Consider the following 17,547-nt stretch of genomic DNA (forward strand, 5'->3'; position numbering starts at 1 on the left):
GGGTGACGTAAACAAGTCGCTGACCAATGAGAGTGCGCTAACCCGATCTTATTCTACGTTCCTAGGACGTGAAAGGCTGGAATTCTTAGGCCACATCAATGCTATCCATGAAAACATCAAGTTCACGAAGGCGGTGGAGACAGATGGTGCCTTGCCATTCGTTGACGTCCTTGTCCGCCGTAAAGCAAGTGGGTGTCTCAGCTACAGTGTTTACAAGAAACCCAACCACACCGACCGATATTTGCACGCTAACAGCTATCACCCCACGTCGCAGAAACGTTCCTTTCTGAGCACCTTGGTACATCGAGCGGAAGCCGTGCAAAACGCTGAAAACCTGCCGCAGGAACTGAGCAACATATGGAAAGTATTCAAGGAAAACGGCTACAACAACCGTCAGATTTCGCAAGGCAACGTTCCGAAAACACGTAAGCAGAAGGACCCCGAGGAGGACTCGAAGAACCTTACGTTTTAGCCGTTCTGTGGGTCAGTAACAGGAAAGATTAGCCAGCTCCTAAAGAGGCATGAAATTGATTCTGTCTTCAGGATTTCAGCAAAAACACGGCGCCTCGAAAGGATTGTGAAAGACGATGTAGGTCCCAGAACGCCAGGAATATATAAAATACCGTGTGAGTGTGGAAAGTTTCATGTCGAGCAGACTGTGCGTATTGTTGAACAGCTTTGTGCAGAACAGAGAGAAATTTTCGCCTTAGGCACCCTGAGAAATCAGCGGTAGCACAGCATGCTCTTTATGAAACGGACATCGTATTGCTCTCGACGAGACATCTGTTATTACACGGACTAGTGGTTTCCCGGATTGCGTAATAAAAGAAGCTCGTGGCTTTTAAACCATTTGACGTGAATGGAAGCTGTGAGAATTTCATCAGCACATATCGTCCAAAACCATGCATTCATATATTACATATATTATGATATTTATGAATAAATGTCGTTTCTGGTGCAAATGTCATTTCATTATTTACCCATCACCTTACAGCTCCCATCTCCTTACTACCTACACTGTTTCAAATGCAACCCCTCATTAAGGTTGTAATAATATCCAAATATACACTGCTGGAAAAAATGGAAGACCATCAAGGACTGTGATCAGTGGCAACTGTTACATCCTGGTGCCACTAGTCACAGTCCTTGATGGTTTTGCATTTTTTTCTAGCGGTGTGTATCTGGATATTATTATAACCAAGATTCTATTGAATGTCGGGAACGATCCGAGAGAAACCCAGCAAAAGCAAAGGTCTCGAGTTCGAGTGTCGGTCCGGCGCACAGTCTTAATCTGCCAGGAAAGTTTCATAACAGCGCACACTCCGCTGCAAAGTGAAAATCTCATTCTGGAAACCCAACAAAGCTGGTTTGACCGATCAGTAGCCGTCAGTGGTGGAACAGGAAGATAACAATAAGCAATCCGACAAGTGCAGATGGCACAGCAGATAAACAAAGTCCAGCGAGTAACATGGAGAGAGAGAACCTGAGGCGTAGCGAAAGCGGAAGCCAAGAAGTACCGGTGTGTTGCGCAGCCCATACATCACTGCATGTCGTATCACGGCGCAGCAGAACGTAGACTGAGGTGAAAAAGTCATAGGATAGCGATATGCACATATAAAGATGGCTGTAGTATTATGTACACAAAATATAAGAGGACATTGCGTAGGCGGAGCTGTCATTTACACTCAAGTGATTCATGTGGAAAAGCTTCCGACGTGATTACGGGCATATGACGAGAATTAACAGATTTGAGTGCGAAACGGTAGTTTGAGCTAGAAGCTTGGGACATTCTAATGTGGAAATCGTTAGGGAATGCAATTATCCGAGATCCACATAGTCACAAGTGGCCGCGCCAATTTTCAGGCATTACCTCTCACCGCGGACTACACAGTGGCTGACGGCTTTTTGTTAACGACCGAGAACAGCGGCACTCGCGTAAAGGAGTCGATGCTAACAGACAAGCAACACTGCGTGAGTTGTTGGGTTGGGTTGTTTTTGGGGAAGGAAACCAGACAGCGAGGTCATCGGTCTCATCGGATTAGGGAAGGACGGGGAAGGAAGTCGGCCTTGCCCTTTCAAAGGAACCATCCCGGCATTTGCCTGAAGCGATTTAGGGAAATCACAGAAAACCTAAATCCGGATGGCCGGACGCGGGATTGAACCGTCGTCCTCCCGAATGCGAGTCCAGTGTCTAACCACTGCGCCACCTCGCTCGGTAACACTGCGTGAAATAGCTGCAGAAATCAGTGTGGGATGTACGACGAACGTATCCGTTAGATAGTGCGGCGAAATTTGGCGTTAATTGGCTATGGCGACAGACGACGAATGTGAGTGCCTTCGCTAATAGCACATCACCTGCAGCGCCTCTCCTGGCATCGTGACCGTATCTCGTGAAATATAGACGATAAGAAAACGGTGTCCTGATCAGATGATTCCCAATTTCAGTTGGTAAGAGCTGATGGTAGGGTTCGAGTGTGACACAGACGCCGCGAAGCCATGGACACAAGTTGCCAACAAGGCACTGTGCAAGTTGGTGATAGCTCCCTAATGGTGTGGGCTTTGTTTACATGGAATGGACAAGTTCCTCTGGTTATATTCGGCTATTTGGAGACCATTTGCAGCCATTCATGGACTTAATGTTTCCAAACAATAATGCAATTTTTATGGATGACAATTTCACTGGGCCACGATTGTTCGCGATTAGTTTGAAGAACATTCTGCACAATTCGAGTGAACGATTTATCCACCCTGGTCGCTCGACATGAATCCCATCAAATATTTATGAGACGTAATCGAGAGGTCAGTTTGTGCACAGAATTCGGCACCAGAAATGCTGTACCAATTATGGCCGGTATATAGTAGAGGCAGCACTGCTCGTTATTTCTGTAGGGGACTTCCAACGGTTTGTTCGAGTCCATGCGATGCCGAGTTGCTGCACTAAACAGGGCAAAAGGAAGTCGATACGATACGAGGATGTAACCCTTGACTTTTTCCACCTCAGTGTAAGAGCTCCAAGTCTTTATCTTCGCAATTTTTGGGAACTGCGTTTTTGTTTTGCTTCAAAACACTTCAGGAAAAGAGTAACTGTCTTATACCGTCAGTCTTCTTCTGGAATTCACTTATTCATTAGAGATGGAAAAGAACTGAATGGTGGTTTGTGCATATTCTTAACTGTTTTGGAATATCCAGGATTGGGATGAGTTTCCAATTAAGATTTGTCGCAGTTAAGTATTGTCGTTTATGACAGACAGAAAGATGACAATCAACTCTCAATTCCTCATCAACCAATTAAAAAAAAACATTTTGAATAGTGGAGTGGAGAGAGGTTGTTCACTGTATTGCCAGACAAACTGTCCTTCACCAAATGATCCACTTTCACGTTGAAAATTCACCTGTATGAGCAGGGAACCTTAGAAACGAAACTTTCCGTTTTCTTTTATCCTGTAGTTGTTTTCGTATAATTTGGATAATTTGAAAGTTCTGTTCACTGCCCTATATCGAATTTTGGTGGATATCAATATGCCATTTGCGTTAAATACTAAACGTGGGTAAATGTCGAAATGCACGATGTTACCTCACGTTCGACCAATGTTCTCAGTACGAAGCGTAGATCAGTCTACATCTACATCTACATCCATACCCCGCAAGCCACCTGACGGTGTGTACCGGCCGGTGTGGGCGAGCGGTTCTAGGCACTTCAGTCCGGAACTGCGCGACCGCTACGGTCGCTGGTTCGAATCCTGCCTCGGGCATGGATGTGTGTGATGTCCTTAGGTTAGTTAGGTTTAAGTAGTTTTAAGTTCTAGGGGACTGATGACCTTAGATGTTAAGTCTCATAGTGCTCAGAGCCATTTGAACCATTTGACGGTGTGTGACGGAGGGTACCTTGCATACCTCTATCGGTTCTCTCTTCTATTCCAGTCTCGTATTGTTCGTGGAAAGAAAGATTGTCGGTATGCCTCTGTGTGGGCTCTAATCTCTCTGATTTTATCTTAATGGTCTCTTCGCGAGATATACGTAGGAGGGAGCAATATACTGCTTGACTCCTCGGTGAAGGTATGTTCTCGAAATTTCAACAAAAGCCCGTACCGACCTACTGAGCGTCTCTCTTGCAGAGTCTTCCACTGGAGTTTATCTATCATATCCGTAACGGTTTCACGATTACTAAATGATCCTGTAACGAAGCGCGCTGCTCTCCGTTGGATCTTCTCTTTCTCTTGTATCCACCCTATCTCGTACGGATCCCACACCGGTGAACAGTATTCAAGCAGTGGGCGAACAAGTGTACTGTAGCCTACTTCCTTTGTTTTCGGACTGCATTTTCTTAGGATTCTTCGAATGAACGTCAGTCTGGCATCTGCTTTATCGACGATTAATTTTATACTGTCATTCCATTTTAAATCACTGCTAATGCCTACACTCAGATGATTTATGGAATTAACTGCTTCCAGTTGCTGACCTGCTATATTGTGGCTAAATGATAAAGGGTCTTTCTTTCTGTGTGTTCGCAGCACATTACACTTGTCTACATTGAGATTCAATTGCCATTCCCTGCACCATGTGTCAATTCGTTGCAGATCCTCCTGCATTTCAGTACAATTTTCCATTGTTACAACCTCTCGATATACTACAGCATCATCCGCAAAGAGCCTCAGTGAACTTGCGATGTTATCCACAAGGTCATTTATATATACTGTGAATAGCAACGGTCCTGCGACACTCCCCTGCGGCACACCTGAAATCACTCTTACTTCGGAAGACTTCTCTCCATTGAGAATGACACGCTGCGTTCTGTTATCTAGGAACTCTTCAATCCAATCACACAATTCATCTGATAGTCCACATGCTCTTACTTAGTTCATTAAACGACTGTGGGGAACTGTATCGAACGCCTTGCGGAAGCCAAGAAACATGGCATCTACCTGGGAATAATGCTGGGTAAAAATTGATTTTCTAGTCCGACTATGCACCGGAAGACGTACTACGTACCACATTGTGAAATACTCAGAAATAAAAAAAAAAAAATAAGTGCAACAGTGGGTGCGCTGTGGGCCCGTCAGCGACCGATCAGATTCTACGAAACAAGAACTGATCGTCACGTTTCCCAGTGGGATGAATGTCTTAAGGCGTGTGGCGATTACTTTTGAACGGAACCATTCCATGGTGCCGTTGTGGCGGGTGATTGATTTTGATTTGACTGCCCCTTATATAACAAGGTCGCCGGATTTTCAATGTCCACCAAAAGATCCGGCGGTGACAACTACTAGGTGCATTCAAGTTCTAAGGCCTCCGATTTTTTTTCTAATTAACTACTCACCCGAAATCGATGAAACTGGCGTTACTTCTCGACGTAATCGCCCTGCAGACGTACACATTTTTCACAACGCTGACGCCATGATTCCATGGCAGCGGCGAAGGCTTCTTTAGGAGTCTGTTTTGACCACTGGAAAATCGCTGAGGCAATAGCAGCACGGCTGGTGAATGTGCGGCCACGGAGAGTGTCTTTCATTGTTGGAAAAAGCCAGAAGTCACTAGGAGCCAGGTCAGGTGAGTAGGGAGCACGAGGAATCACTTCAAAGTTGTTATCACGAAGAAACTGTTGCATAACGTTAGCTCGATGTGCGGGTGCGTTGTCTTGGTGAAACATCACACGTGCAGCCCTTCCCAGACGTTTTTGTTGCAGTGCAGGAAGGAATTTGTTCTTCAAAACATTTTCGTAGGATGCACCTGTTACCGTAGTGCCCTTTGGAACGCAATGGGTAAGGCTTACGGCCTCGCTGTCCCAGAACATGGACACCATCATTTTTTCAGCACTGGCGGTTACCCGAAATTTTTTTGGTGACCATGAATCTGTGTGCTTCCATTGAGCTGACTGGCGCTTTGTTTCTGGAGTGAAAAATGGCATTCACGTCTCATCCATTGTCACAACCGACGAAAAGAAAGTCCCATTCATGCGGTCGTTGCGCGTCAACATTGCTTGGCAACATGCCACACGGGCAGCACCCACGTGGATGACACTTTTCGCATTTTCAGGTCGTCATGTAGGATTGTGTGCACAGAACCCACACAAATGCCAACTCTGGAGGCGATCTGTTCAACAGTCATTCGGCGATCCCCCAAAACAATTCTCTCCACTTTCACGATCGTGTCGTCAGACCAGCTTGTGCGAGCCTGAGGTTGTTTCAGTTTGTTGTCACACGATGTTCTGCCTTGATTAAACTGTCGCACCCACGAACGCCCTTTCAACACCTCCATAACTCCATCACCACATGTCTCCTTCAACTGTCGATGACTTTCAATTGGTTTCACACCACGCAAATTCATAAAACGAATGATTGCATGCTGTTCAAGTAAGGAAAACGTCGCCATTTTAAGCGTATAAAACAGTTCTCATTCTCGCCGCTGGCGGTAGCGGCAAAATTCCATCTTTCGTATGGTGCTGCCACCTCTGGGACGTATTGACAATGAACGAGGCCTCATTTTAAAACAATGCGCATGTTTCTATCTCTTTCCAGCCCGGAGAAAAAAAATCGGAGGCCTTAGAACTTGAATGCACCTCGTATAGGTACGATCGCAAATCAGTGTGTGTGTGTGTGTGTGTGTGTGTGTGTGTGTGTGTGTGTGTGTGTGTTTTAAGGTTTGGCCTAAAGTCGTAAGAGACCAAGCATTTGATGAGGAAAACAAACATGATATCTTATTTGATGTGGTTCCTCTCAAGCAATCACCCTGATACTTTAAGCAGAACTGAATCCAAATGCAAATCAGAGTGCCTGGGTGTGGACTAAAGTACTGTCCCTGATATTCACGAGCCTCATGATCTTGCTCCTATCTGCTCTTCGACCTAAGGTTCACGTGGATTTACAGGACGTTTCTCATCGGTTAGAGAGCATTCAATACCAAACCAGTTTTGACCTCTCGCTTCATGTCTTACCCTGGTTACTGTGGTGTTCAGTGCATACTGTAAAGCTTGCTACTTCCTGATAGGCTATGATGTGAAGTGTGCGAATAGCATCTTGATTTAAGGGAACCGCTAAGGATACGAGCGTCCGCACAGGCAGGTATTAGTCGTAAACCGAGTCTCGAAACAGGTAAAAGGCCGCGTGTATGCCTTGCGCCTCCATTTCAGTTTTATAGGTCCATCCGTTCGCCTACGTTATGGCTCCCGCGGTGGGGTCGTTCGTTTGGTTAAACTGCGCAGCGGACAAGCGCTTGTCGTTACGGAACGGGGAGGCCGCTACCTAGTAACCGCAGTATTCGTTTCTGCAGGAAACTAAAAGTTCCCACATAATGTCCACTAGGCACAAGCACCTAAGCTGGATGTTTTGTGAGTATAAAAGATAGTTCCTCCGAAGTACACTGCTGCCCATTAAAATTGCTACACCACTAAGATGACGTGACACAGACGCGAAATTTAACCGACAGGAAGAAGATGCTGTGATATGCAAATGATTAGCTTTTCAGAGTATTCACACAAGGTTGGCGCCGGTGGCGACACGTACAACGTGCTGACATGAAGAAAGTTTCCAACCGATTTCTCATACACAAACAGTAGTTGACCGGCGTCGCCTAGTGAAATGTTGTTATGATGCTTCGTGTAAGTGGGACAAAGCATCACGTTTCCGACTTTGATAAAGGTCGGATTGTAGCCTATCGCGATTGCGGTTTAATGTATCGCGACTTTGCTGCTCACGTTGGTCGAGATCCACTGACTGTTAGCAGAATATGGAATCGGTGGGTTCAGGAGGGTAATACAGAACGCCGTGTTCGACCCCAACGGCCTCGTATCACTAGCAGTCGAGATGACAGGCATCTTATCCGCATGGCTGTAACGGATCGTGCAGCTACGTCTCGATCCCTGAGTCAACAGATGGGGACGTTTGCAAGACAACAAGCATCTGCACAAACAGTTCGACGACGTTTGCAGCTGCAAGCACTATCAGGTAGGAGACCATGGCTGCGGTTACCCTTGACGCTGCATCACAGACAGGAGCGCCTGCGATGGTGTACTCAACGACGAACGTGGGTGTACGAATGGCAAAACGTCATTTTTCGGATGAATCCAGGTTCTGTTTACAGCATCGTGATGATGGCATCCGTGTTTGGCGACATCGCGGTGAACGCACATCGGAAGCGTGTATTCGTCATCGCCCTTACTGGCGTATCACCCGGCATGATGGTATGGGGTGCCATTGGTTACACGTCTCGGTCACCTCTTGTTCGCATTGACGGCACTTTGAACAGTGGCCGTTACATTTCAGATGTGTTACGACCCGTGGCTCTACCCTTCATTCGATCCCTGCGAAACCTTACATTTCAGCAGGGTAATGTACGCATGTTGCAGGTCCTGTACGGGGCTTTCTGGATACAGAAAATGTTCGACTGCTGCCCTGGCCAGAACATTCTCCATATCTCTCCCCAAGTGAAAACGCCTGATCAATGGTGGCCGAGCAACGGGCTCGTCACAATGCGCCAGTAACTACTCTTGATGAACAGAGGTATCGTGTACCTGTACACGCCACCCAAGCTCTGTTTGAGTCAATGCCCAGGCGTATCAAGGCCGTTATTACGGCCAGAGATGGTTGTTCTGGTTACTGATTTCTCAGGATCTAGCACCCAAATTGCGTGAAAATGTAATCAAAAAAATGGTTCAAATGGCTCTGAGCACTATGGGACTCAACTTCTGAGGTCAGTAGTCCCCTAGAACTTAGAACTAGTTAAACCTAACTAACCTAAGGACATGACAAACATCCATGCCCGAGGCAGGATTCGAACCTGCGACCGTAGCGGTCTTGCGGTTCCAGACTGCAGCGCCTTTAACCGCACGGCCACTTCGGCTGGCGAAAATGTTATCACATGTCAGTTCTAGTGTAATATATTTGTCCAATGAATACCCGTTTATCATCTGCATTTCTTCTTGGTGTAGCAAATTTAATGGCCAGTAGTGTAAAATAAGTACGACGCTGCTGTTTTTAACGGTACTGCAACCTAACACAGCGCTGGCGGTGTCTGATGTTTGGATACACGAACTAAATGGTCCGTATTAAGGTGACTAAAAGAGGGGCTTGTTACGAGGGGCCTTCCATAAGTAATGCAACACGTGTTTTTTCTGCAAGCAAGTTGGTTTTATTCAGGATTCCAATACACTTTATCATTCCCCACTCTTTTGGCTACGAAACCCTATTTTCCAAAATAACCTCCAGTCAGTCTGACTGCCTTACGCCACCTTACTGGGTGGCCCTGTTTGACGACGTAAGAGCCAACTTCTTGCTGCACCAGGTTGAGATTCATTGGGAGAGTCCTTAGAAAACATTGTCCATCAACAAAGGAGGTGGCTTACAAAACACTTGTTCGACCTATACTTGAGTATCGCTCATCAGTGTGGGATCCGTACCAGGTCGGGTTGACAGAGAAGATAGAGAAGATCCAAAGAAGAGCGGCACGTTTCGTCACAGAGATATTTGGTAAGCGTAATAGCGTTAGGGAGATGTTTAGCAAACTCAAGTGCCAGACTCTGCAACAAAGGCGCTCAGCATCGCGGTGTAGCTTGCTGTCCAGGTTTCGAGAGAGTGCGTTTCTGCATGAGGTATCGAACATATTGCTTCCCCCTACTTATACCTCCCGAGGAGATCACGAAGGTAAAATTGCTTTCCGGCAGTCGTTCTTCCCGCGAACCATACGCGACTGGAACAGGAAAGGGAGGTAATGACAGTGGCACGTAAAGTGCCCTCCGCCACACACCGTTGGGTGGCTTGCTGGGTATAAATGTAGATGTAGATGTAGATGAACCTCCCCAACGTCCACGTACTGCTTCCTGTTGAATGCATTCTTCTTTGGTCCAAACAGATGGAGGTCGGAAGGTGCGAAATCCGGGCTGTAGGGTGGATCAAGAAGAATAGTACAGTGAATTTTTGTGAACTCCTCTCGGACGCGCAGACTTGTGCGAAGCCTTGCGTTGTCATGGAGAAGGAGAAGTTCGTTTGCATTTTTGTGGCGACAAACACGCTGAAGTCGTTTCTTCAATTTGCTGAAGGCAGCACAGTACCCTTTAGAGTTGATCGTTGCATCATGAAGGAGGGCACCAAACAGAAGAACTCCTTCAGAAATCCGAGGAGACCGTCGCCATGACTTTGCCGGCTGAGGGCGCGGTTTTGAACTTTTTCTTCGGGGAAGAGGTGATGTTGCACCACTCTATGGCTTGCCCTTTTCTCTTGGTTCGAAGTCATGAACCTATGTTTCATCGCCTTTGACGATGTTCAACAAAAATTGTCACAATCAGCCACGTAACGTGCAAGCAATTCCGCACAGATTGTCCTTCTGGCCCTTCGTTACTCTTTATGGTCTGATGTTAGGCGGCGAGGAACCCAGCGTTCGCTCACCTGTGAGTACTGCAACTGGTGGACGAGTGTGTCAACACTAGTAAAAGAGACGTTGTGTTTGCAGCGAGGAGTGTGTTTGTGATTCGTCAGTCACATGTGTGACCGCACGTCCCAACACTGCAGGTGTCACATCTGTGTGATGCCGACTGGTACGTGGGAGGCCGACGGGTTCTCAATGATGACAACAACAGTCAACAAGTAATTTTTTTCGTAGTTTTGTTTTATTTCCGTTTAATAGGCCTCAGTGCTTTTTTTTCTAAAAAATGTTTGAGGGTACTCCGACAGTGGATATAATGCAGCGAAAGTTATTTATAACTGAAGAATGGTATACCACCCATCTGCTTTTAGCCATTACATAATCAACATGTCGAAATGCAAAAAAAAAAAGAAAAGGTGGTATCGGACTCTTCAGCTCAAAGAAAGCAGTCGATACCGAGAAACAACCAAACATACAAGAAAATGTGGTATCGAACACTTCAGTTTATATGACCTCAAATGAAGCATGCGATTCCCACCAACCCCTGAACAATAAAAGAAAATGGTATCGTACACTTCAATTGACTTATAATACACCTCAAATGAAACAGGTGAGTCCAATAAACCCTCCGACATTCAAAACAATACAAGGAAATATTCCCGAACTCATATTTTAACGTATAAAACTCCACTAAAAGACATAATAACACAAAAACCATTCATACCTATCATCAACAACAATAGAAACTACACTACAAAAATCTTTTGTAACCTTATTTGGCTCCCAAAATGGCATAGATGATGGGTGGTATCCCGTGCTTCAACTGACCCAATTTTTAATACGTCTGAAAATTTATTTAACTATAAAACTACAGTGTAACTTGCATTAATAGCATGTCAATGACACCGCTTTTCTCACCAAAAACGGCACTGGTATCGTTCGTATTGAAATTACCAACACGAAAAAATGAAATAAAAAATTTACGTCCGTAAATCTTTCGTACTCTTCCAAGTTCTCAACATCGCAAAAAAAATACTTCGTTGACGAAAAAGTTTAGGGGTACGCATCCCACAGCGTCCCCTAGAAAAACAGCACTGATAGGACTTATGACATTAGTGATTTGGTTGTTGGTATTTATGGTAGATACTAGGAGGGTTAATAATAAGGTTTGAAGAGTCAACACTAAAAAAATAGATTTTGGTTTGTTTCAGGTCAGTGTCTCAGCTCTTGGTCTACCTTGAAGTCCACGCGTCGCAGTAACATAGCACGCCGTTAGAGAATGAAAACGAAAAGATGTTGGCTGTTGATGAAATGGAGAAGAGCTGGAGGTAGACAAACATGGCAGACAGTCACCTGGTACAAACAAACAATCAATTAATTTTTGGAGGCTATAATTAAAACTTTGCGGCTATCCCTCGTACAAGAGGTTGTTATGACGGCGATAGTTTGCCGCAGTTGCCTAGCTTGTGTATGGTAAGGGGTGGACGTCTTGAGTGCACCCTCAGTTTTATTTTTACGTGTTTAAAGTATTAATTACCTTTAATGGCAGTCACTGAATGTTATGTAATCTGAATCTTATGAGAGAATGGGAGTAGAGCAGAACGGGCTACTGCCTATTATGGTCCATGTTAACTATTTCTGCGTTCTTTAGATTTTGTGCACAAAAAGTATTTGTTTTATGTACAGAATGGTTTGAGTCTACAAAATAAAAACTAACAGTCAAGTTTGGTCTATTATACCCACATAAGAGGTTTTAGAAGCTGTAATAAATGGAATAATGGGCTATAAGAAAGCAGTAGCTCACTTCAGCATCCTTCAAAACACATTAGAGCGTCATGTTAAGAAAAAACATACAAAAACGCAAAACTATACAAGAGGCCGAACTAGTCGGCTCTTTGACTAAAATGGAAGCTCAACTATTTGGATTAAAAACTCTGAGAATTAGCTCATGAAATGGGCAAATCATAACACATTTGCATCGTCAAATTGGCAGTGACAGAAAAGCAGGAGTAGAGTGGATAAGAGCGTTAATGAGGCAGCATCGAACACTGATTTTGCGGAAACCAGAAGCTACTCCAGCTGCTGGAGCTATGGGCTTTAATAAACCAGCAATTGACAAGTTCTTTGACTTGCTCCGTAGTGTTGTCGATGACTACAAACTTACTTGCGATAGATTATTAAATTGTGATGTGACGAGAATATTAATGAATTCTAAAGGCCATTCAAGAATACTTACTCTGGAAGGCTGTAGTGGTAACTCTCACCTATGCAGAAAGACGTGATATTGTGACAGTGCAGATTTACTTTTCATATCTGGTGCGAACGCCCCTCCAGTATAAATTTTCCCAAGGAAACGGATGAGACAGGAGTTTCAGACTTGTCTCCCAGCTGGTGCAGTATGACCTGAGATGTTAAGCCCCATAGTGCTCAGAGCCATTTGAACCATTTGAACCTTCAGAAAGGCACCCTTTAGTTAGTACAGGAAGTCCAGAAAAAGTCTAATGTAAGCAAAAAACTTAAATATACAACTGCATCAAAAATAACTAAGAGTGGTCCAAGGTCCAACACATCCTAAAAACTAAAGCAGCCGAATTCGTCCAACAATAGGTGTAACTCAGAAGAAGCCGCCGAATATCTTTATGGTGTCGACTATTCTGAAGAGTGATCAGATTTAGCGTTTGTCTCAAGTGGACTCACAATTCGTGTTTGGGGGTCGACAGTGAGGAGCAGGTTATCAATGTATGCACCCTATGCACAGCATAAACATTTTAGTTTACATGCTATTTATAGATAGCTTTTGTATGTGAGATGTATATAAGCTGTTAGGACTTTCATTTACGACAAATTTTTGTGTGCTAAATATTATTTTCCATTTTTCCCCACCAATGGGGCAAAACGAGGAAAATTACCATTTCCCAAATTTTGTAATGAAAATGCGAGGTAAGTAATCAAATATCGATATGGTGTAATGTTCTGAAAGTTAATATAATAAAGATGTCCGAACCAATTTAAAGCTTTATAATAATTTTCTTGTGCCTTAAAATAACTCTTGAACATTAAGTACCGCTTACTGTCTCAAGTTTCCCTACACTGTTGTGAGGTGTTGTGATGGAAGTTACTCTAAAACAGAAGAAACGACAAACAGAGAAAACAAAATAAACGCCATTGCCAAAAATAAAAGTGCACGTTTCATGTAATTTACACTACCAGAAGTCACTGCAGGAAATATTTTCATAAGAATTTTCGGACACATCTTTATAAGAACTTTTTTTCGTGCTTCGATGTCAAGAATAAATACCAAAAGTTTGTGACATACTTGTTATGCACACTGTATAAAAATAAGTGCATCGTACCAAATTACAGGTTGTTGTAAGTAATATTTATCATGTCGTACATCAATAATGATTTTTATAGTTGTGAATATGGATCTCGGACGCTGAATGTTGTTGAGGAAACTCCACAATATTTCGTCGGCGCAAGTGACGGGTATCTGCAGGTGTGTATTGTGTATTGTATGTGCATTGAACCGGGGACCTAGAAACGACGGAGTGGCTTCGACCCGCTGTAGCCCTCAGTGGTTCACAACCCCACAACAGGCCACAGCAGTCCACCCACACCACCGCCACCGCCGCTCCACACCGAACACAGGGTTATTGTGCGGTCCGGCTCCCAGTGGTCCCTCCCGGGAACGTCTCATACCAGACGAGTGTAACCCCAAATGTCTGCGTGGTAGTGTAATTAAGGTGTACGTGTACGCGAGACTGTTTGCGCAGCAATCGCCGACATAGTGTAACTGAGGCGGAATGAGGGGAACCAGCCCGCCTTCGCCGAGGCAGATGGAAAACCGCCTTAAAAACCATCCACAGGCTGGCGGGCACACCACCTCGACACTAATCCTCCGGGCGGATTCGTGCCGGGGACCAGGCACGCCTTCCCGCTCGGGAAGCAGCGCCTCAGACCGCGCGGCTAGCCGGGCGGGCTATCTTCAGGTGCTGCGAACACATTGCTCAGGCTGTGACCGAAGCTTGCTATTTATGACTATCAGAGAAGAAACTGCGCAGGCGTGAAAGTGCCAGATTTCGGTGAGCAGTTGCTTAGATTTGCAGATCGGTAGCGAGAGAGACAGCTACGCCACCTGTCGGGCGATGAACACACACGCAGAGTTGTGTCACTCATACCGTCTGCCACCCCGGCTTCTCTGATTGAGATAAACAGGAGGATTCGGTCACAGTTTGACAAAGAGCCATATTTACAATTCTCTGTATGTCCATTTTTTTAGAAACGGTTGTGGGACTGGGCTGTTCGATAGTGGATCTCAAATACCTTTCAGCCTTCAATTTTCAACCTTATTTTATTTGTAAAGTTTCAGCGTTTTACTCAGCCATCTTCAAGTCCCCGACCGACGTTCCGAACAGGGGCCTGCAATATTGGTAGATATCTACTTGCTACTGTGATTACTTCAACCATCACCTGCCGACAGGTGACAACCGAGGTGACAACCAATGCAGATTTTTCCTGCACGTCGGTCGGGGGTCTGAAGATGGCGTAATAAAACGCTGAAACTGGTTGCCAAATAAAATAAGGTCGAAAATTGACGGCTGAAAGGTATTTAATTTCACATCCTATATTTACAACTAGTCCGTTGGGAAAGCCTCAAGCAACCCATGATTTTTGTAGATGAAAGTGGCGGAAGCAATGATAGAACATTAATCGTGGTTTGTAAACTTTTACGCATTGCGATGACCTTCTGTTCTTTGGACGGTTTCTTTGTATTAGGTGTGTAAGGCAAATGTTTGAAGAGATCTGAATAGAAATAGACATCTTTCTAACGATTTATTTCCCACCAGTTCTTGAAAACTAATGTGATAATGAACAAAACTTTTGTAGGCACTAAATCTATTTTTTTTTAAAATTTACGTTACAACTTGAAATGCGACTCAAATAAACAAATCCGTAGTACATCTGTGAGTCGGAAATACAGCCGCATCTTATTCTTGACACATCTAGTTTTAGATATTTGACACAAGCAACATTTTAATACTGCTTTACCTAACAACGACAGATAACAAGAGATGGGGATTACCGCTACTGTTCACATCTTCAGCTGCGTAATACGAAAGCAAATACTCACAGAAAGAAATGAACGCAGCCGCTGACAGTATCAAACAGCTTCTCGAGTACTAGTTGAGGTGCTTTGGTATAACGACATACTTTACCCCTACATTCTTACTGATAGCAATCGTGTAAGCATCACCTGCCATTCTTGAAAAACCAGTTTTCTGTAAGAAATTACACTCCTGGAAATTGAAATAAGAACACCGTGAATTCATTGTCCCAGGAAGGGGAAACTTTATTGACACATTCCTGGGGTCAGATACATCACATGATCACACTGACAGAACCACAGGCACATAGACACAGGCAACAGAGCATGCACAATGTCGGCACTAGTACAGTGTATATCCACCTTTCGCAGCAATGCAGGCTGCTATTCTCCTATGGAGACGATCGTAGAGATGCTGGATGTAGTCCTGTGGAACGGCTTGCCATGCCATTTCCACCTGGCGCCTCAGTTGGACCAGCGTTCGTGCTGGACGTGCAGACCGCGTGAGACGACGCTTCATCCAGTCCCAAACATGCTCAATGGGGGACAGATCCGGAGATCTTGCTGGCCAGGGTAGTTGACGTACACCTTCTAGAGCATGTTGGGTGGCACGGGATACATGCGGTCGTGCATTGTCCTGTTGGAACAGCAAGGTCCCTTGCCGGTCTAGGAATGGTAGAACGATGGGTTCGATGACGGTTTGGATGTACCGTGCACTAATCAGTGTCCCCTCGACGATCACCAGAGGTGTACGGCCAGTGTAGGAGATCGCTCCCCACACCATGATGCTGGGTGTTGGCCCTGTGTGCCTCGGTCGTATGCAGTCCTGATTGTGGCGCTCACCTGCACGGCGCCAAACACGCATACGCCATCATTGGCACCAAGGCAGAAGCGACTCTCATCGCTGAAGACGACACGTCTCCATTCGTCCCTCCATTCACGCCTGTCGCGACACCACTGGAGGCGGGCTGCACGATGTTGGGGCGTGAGCGGAAGACGACCTAACGGTGTGCGGGTCCGTAGCCCAGCTTCATGGAGACGGTTGCGAATGGTCCTCGCCGATACCCCAGGAGCAACAGTGTCCCTAATTTGCTGGGAAGTGGTGGTGCGGTCCCCTACGGCACTGCGTAGGATCCTACGGTCTTGGCGTGCATCCGTGCGTCGCTGCGGTCCGGTCCCAGGTCGACGGGCACGTGCAACTTCCGCCGACCACTGGCGACAACATCGATGTACTGTGGAGACCTCACGCCCCACGTGTTGAGCAATTCGGCGGTACGTCCACCCGGCCTCCCGCATGCCCACTATACGCCCTCGCTCAAAGTCCGTCAACTGCACATACGGTTCACGTCCACGCTGTCGCGGCATGCTACCAGTGTTAAAGACTGCGATGGAGCTCCGTATGCCACGGCAAACTGGCTGACACTGACGGCGGCGGTGCACAAATGCTGCGCAGCTAGCGCCATTCGACGGCCAACACCGCGGTTCCTGGTGTGTCCGCTGTGCCGTGCGTGTGATCATTGCTTGTACAGCCCTCTCGCAGTGTCCGGAGCAAGTATGGTGGGTCTGACACACCGGTGTCAATGTGTTCTTTTTTCCATTTCCAGGAGTGTATATTCCTTCCTCCAGAGAAAACGCGAGAGAAATTACTTCTTTGCTGGAGTAAATGGCTCACTTTAGCGGAGCAGTCAACACGATCCGAAGAGCGTGAACGAGCTGGAAAGCGGTTTTTGCTCGCTGTTATCGTACCTGCTCATCTTTCGAGATTTACGAGAGCAGAGTTGGTTCTCGTGAGACTACAGCAATATGCTACAGCGACGCAACATCGACCTATACACACGATTACTTAAATGGGCGCCAGTAGGCGAAGCTGTTCACCCACATGTGGGATTTCTTCCTCTTCAACGTCAATATCATGAAGTCTTTTTCTTGATCTAATATCAGGTGCCTTCCTGTGTTGTTGCAATCTCCAGTCCGAAGACTGGGTTGGTGTAACTCACCATGGTGGTTCATCCCGATGAAGCCACTTCGTCTCTTGCATAGTTACTGCAACCTACATCCGTTTGCACTTACTTGCTATAGTGAAGACTCAG

The sequence above is a fragment of the Schistocerca piceifrons genome, chromosome 5 (genome assembly GCF_021461385.2).
Source record: "Schistocerca piceifrons isolate TAMUIC-IGC-003096 chromosome 5, iqSchPice1.1, whole genome shotgun sequence".
In the NCBI taxonomy this organism is placed as follows: Eukaryota; Metazoa; Arthropoda; class Insecta; order Orthoptera; family Acrididae; genus Schistocerca; species Schistocerca piceifrons.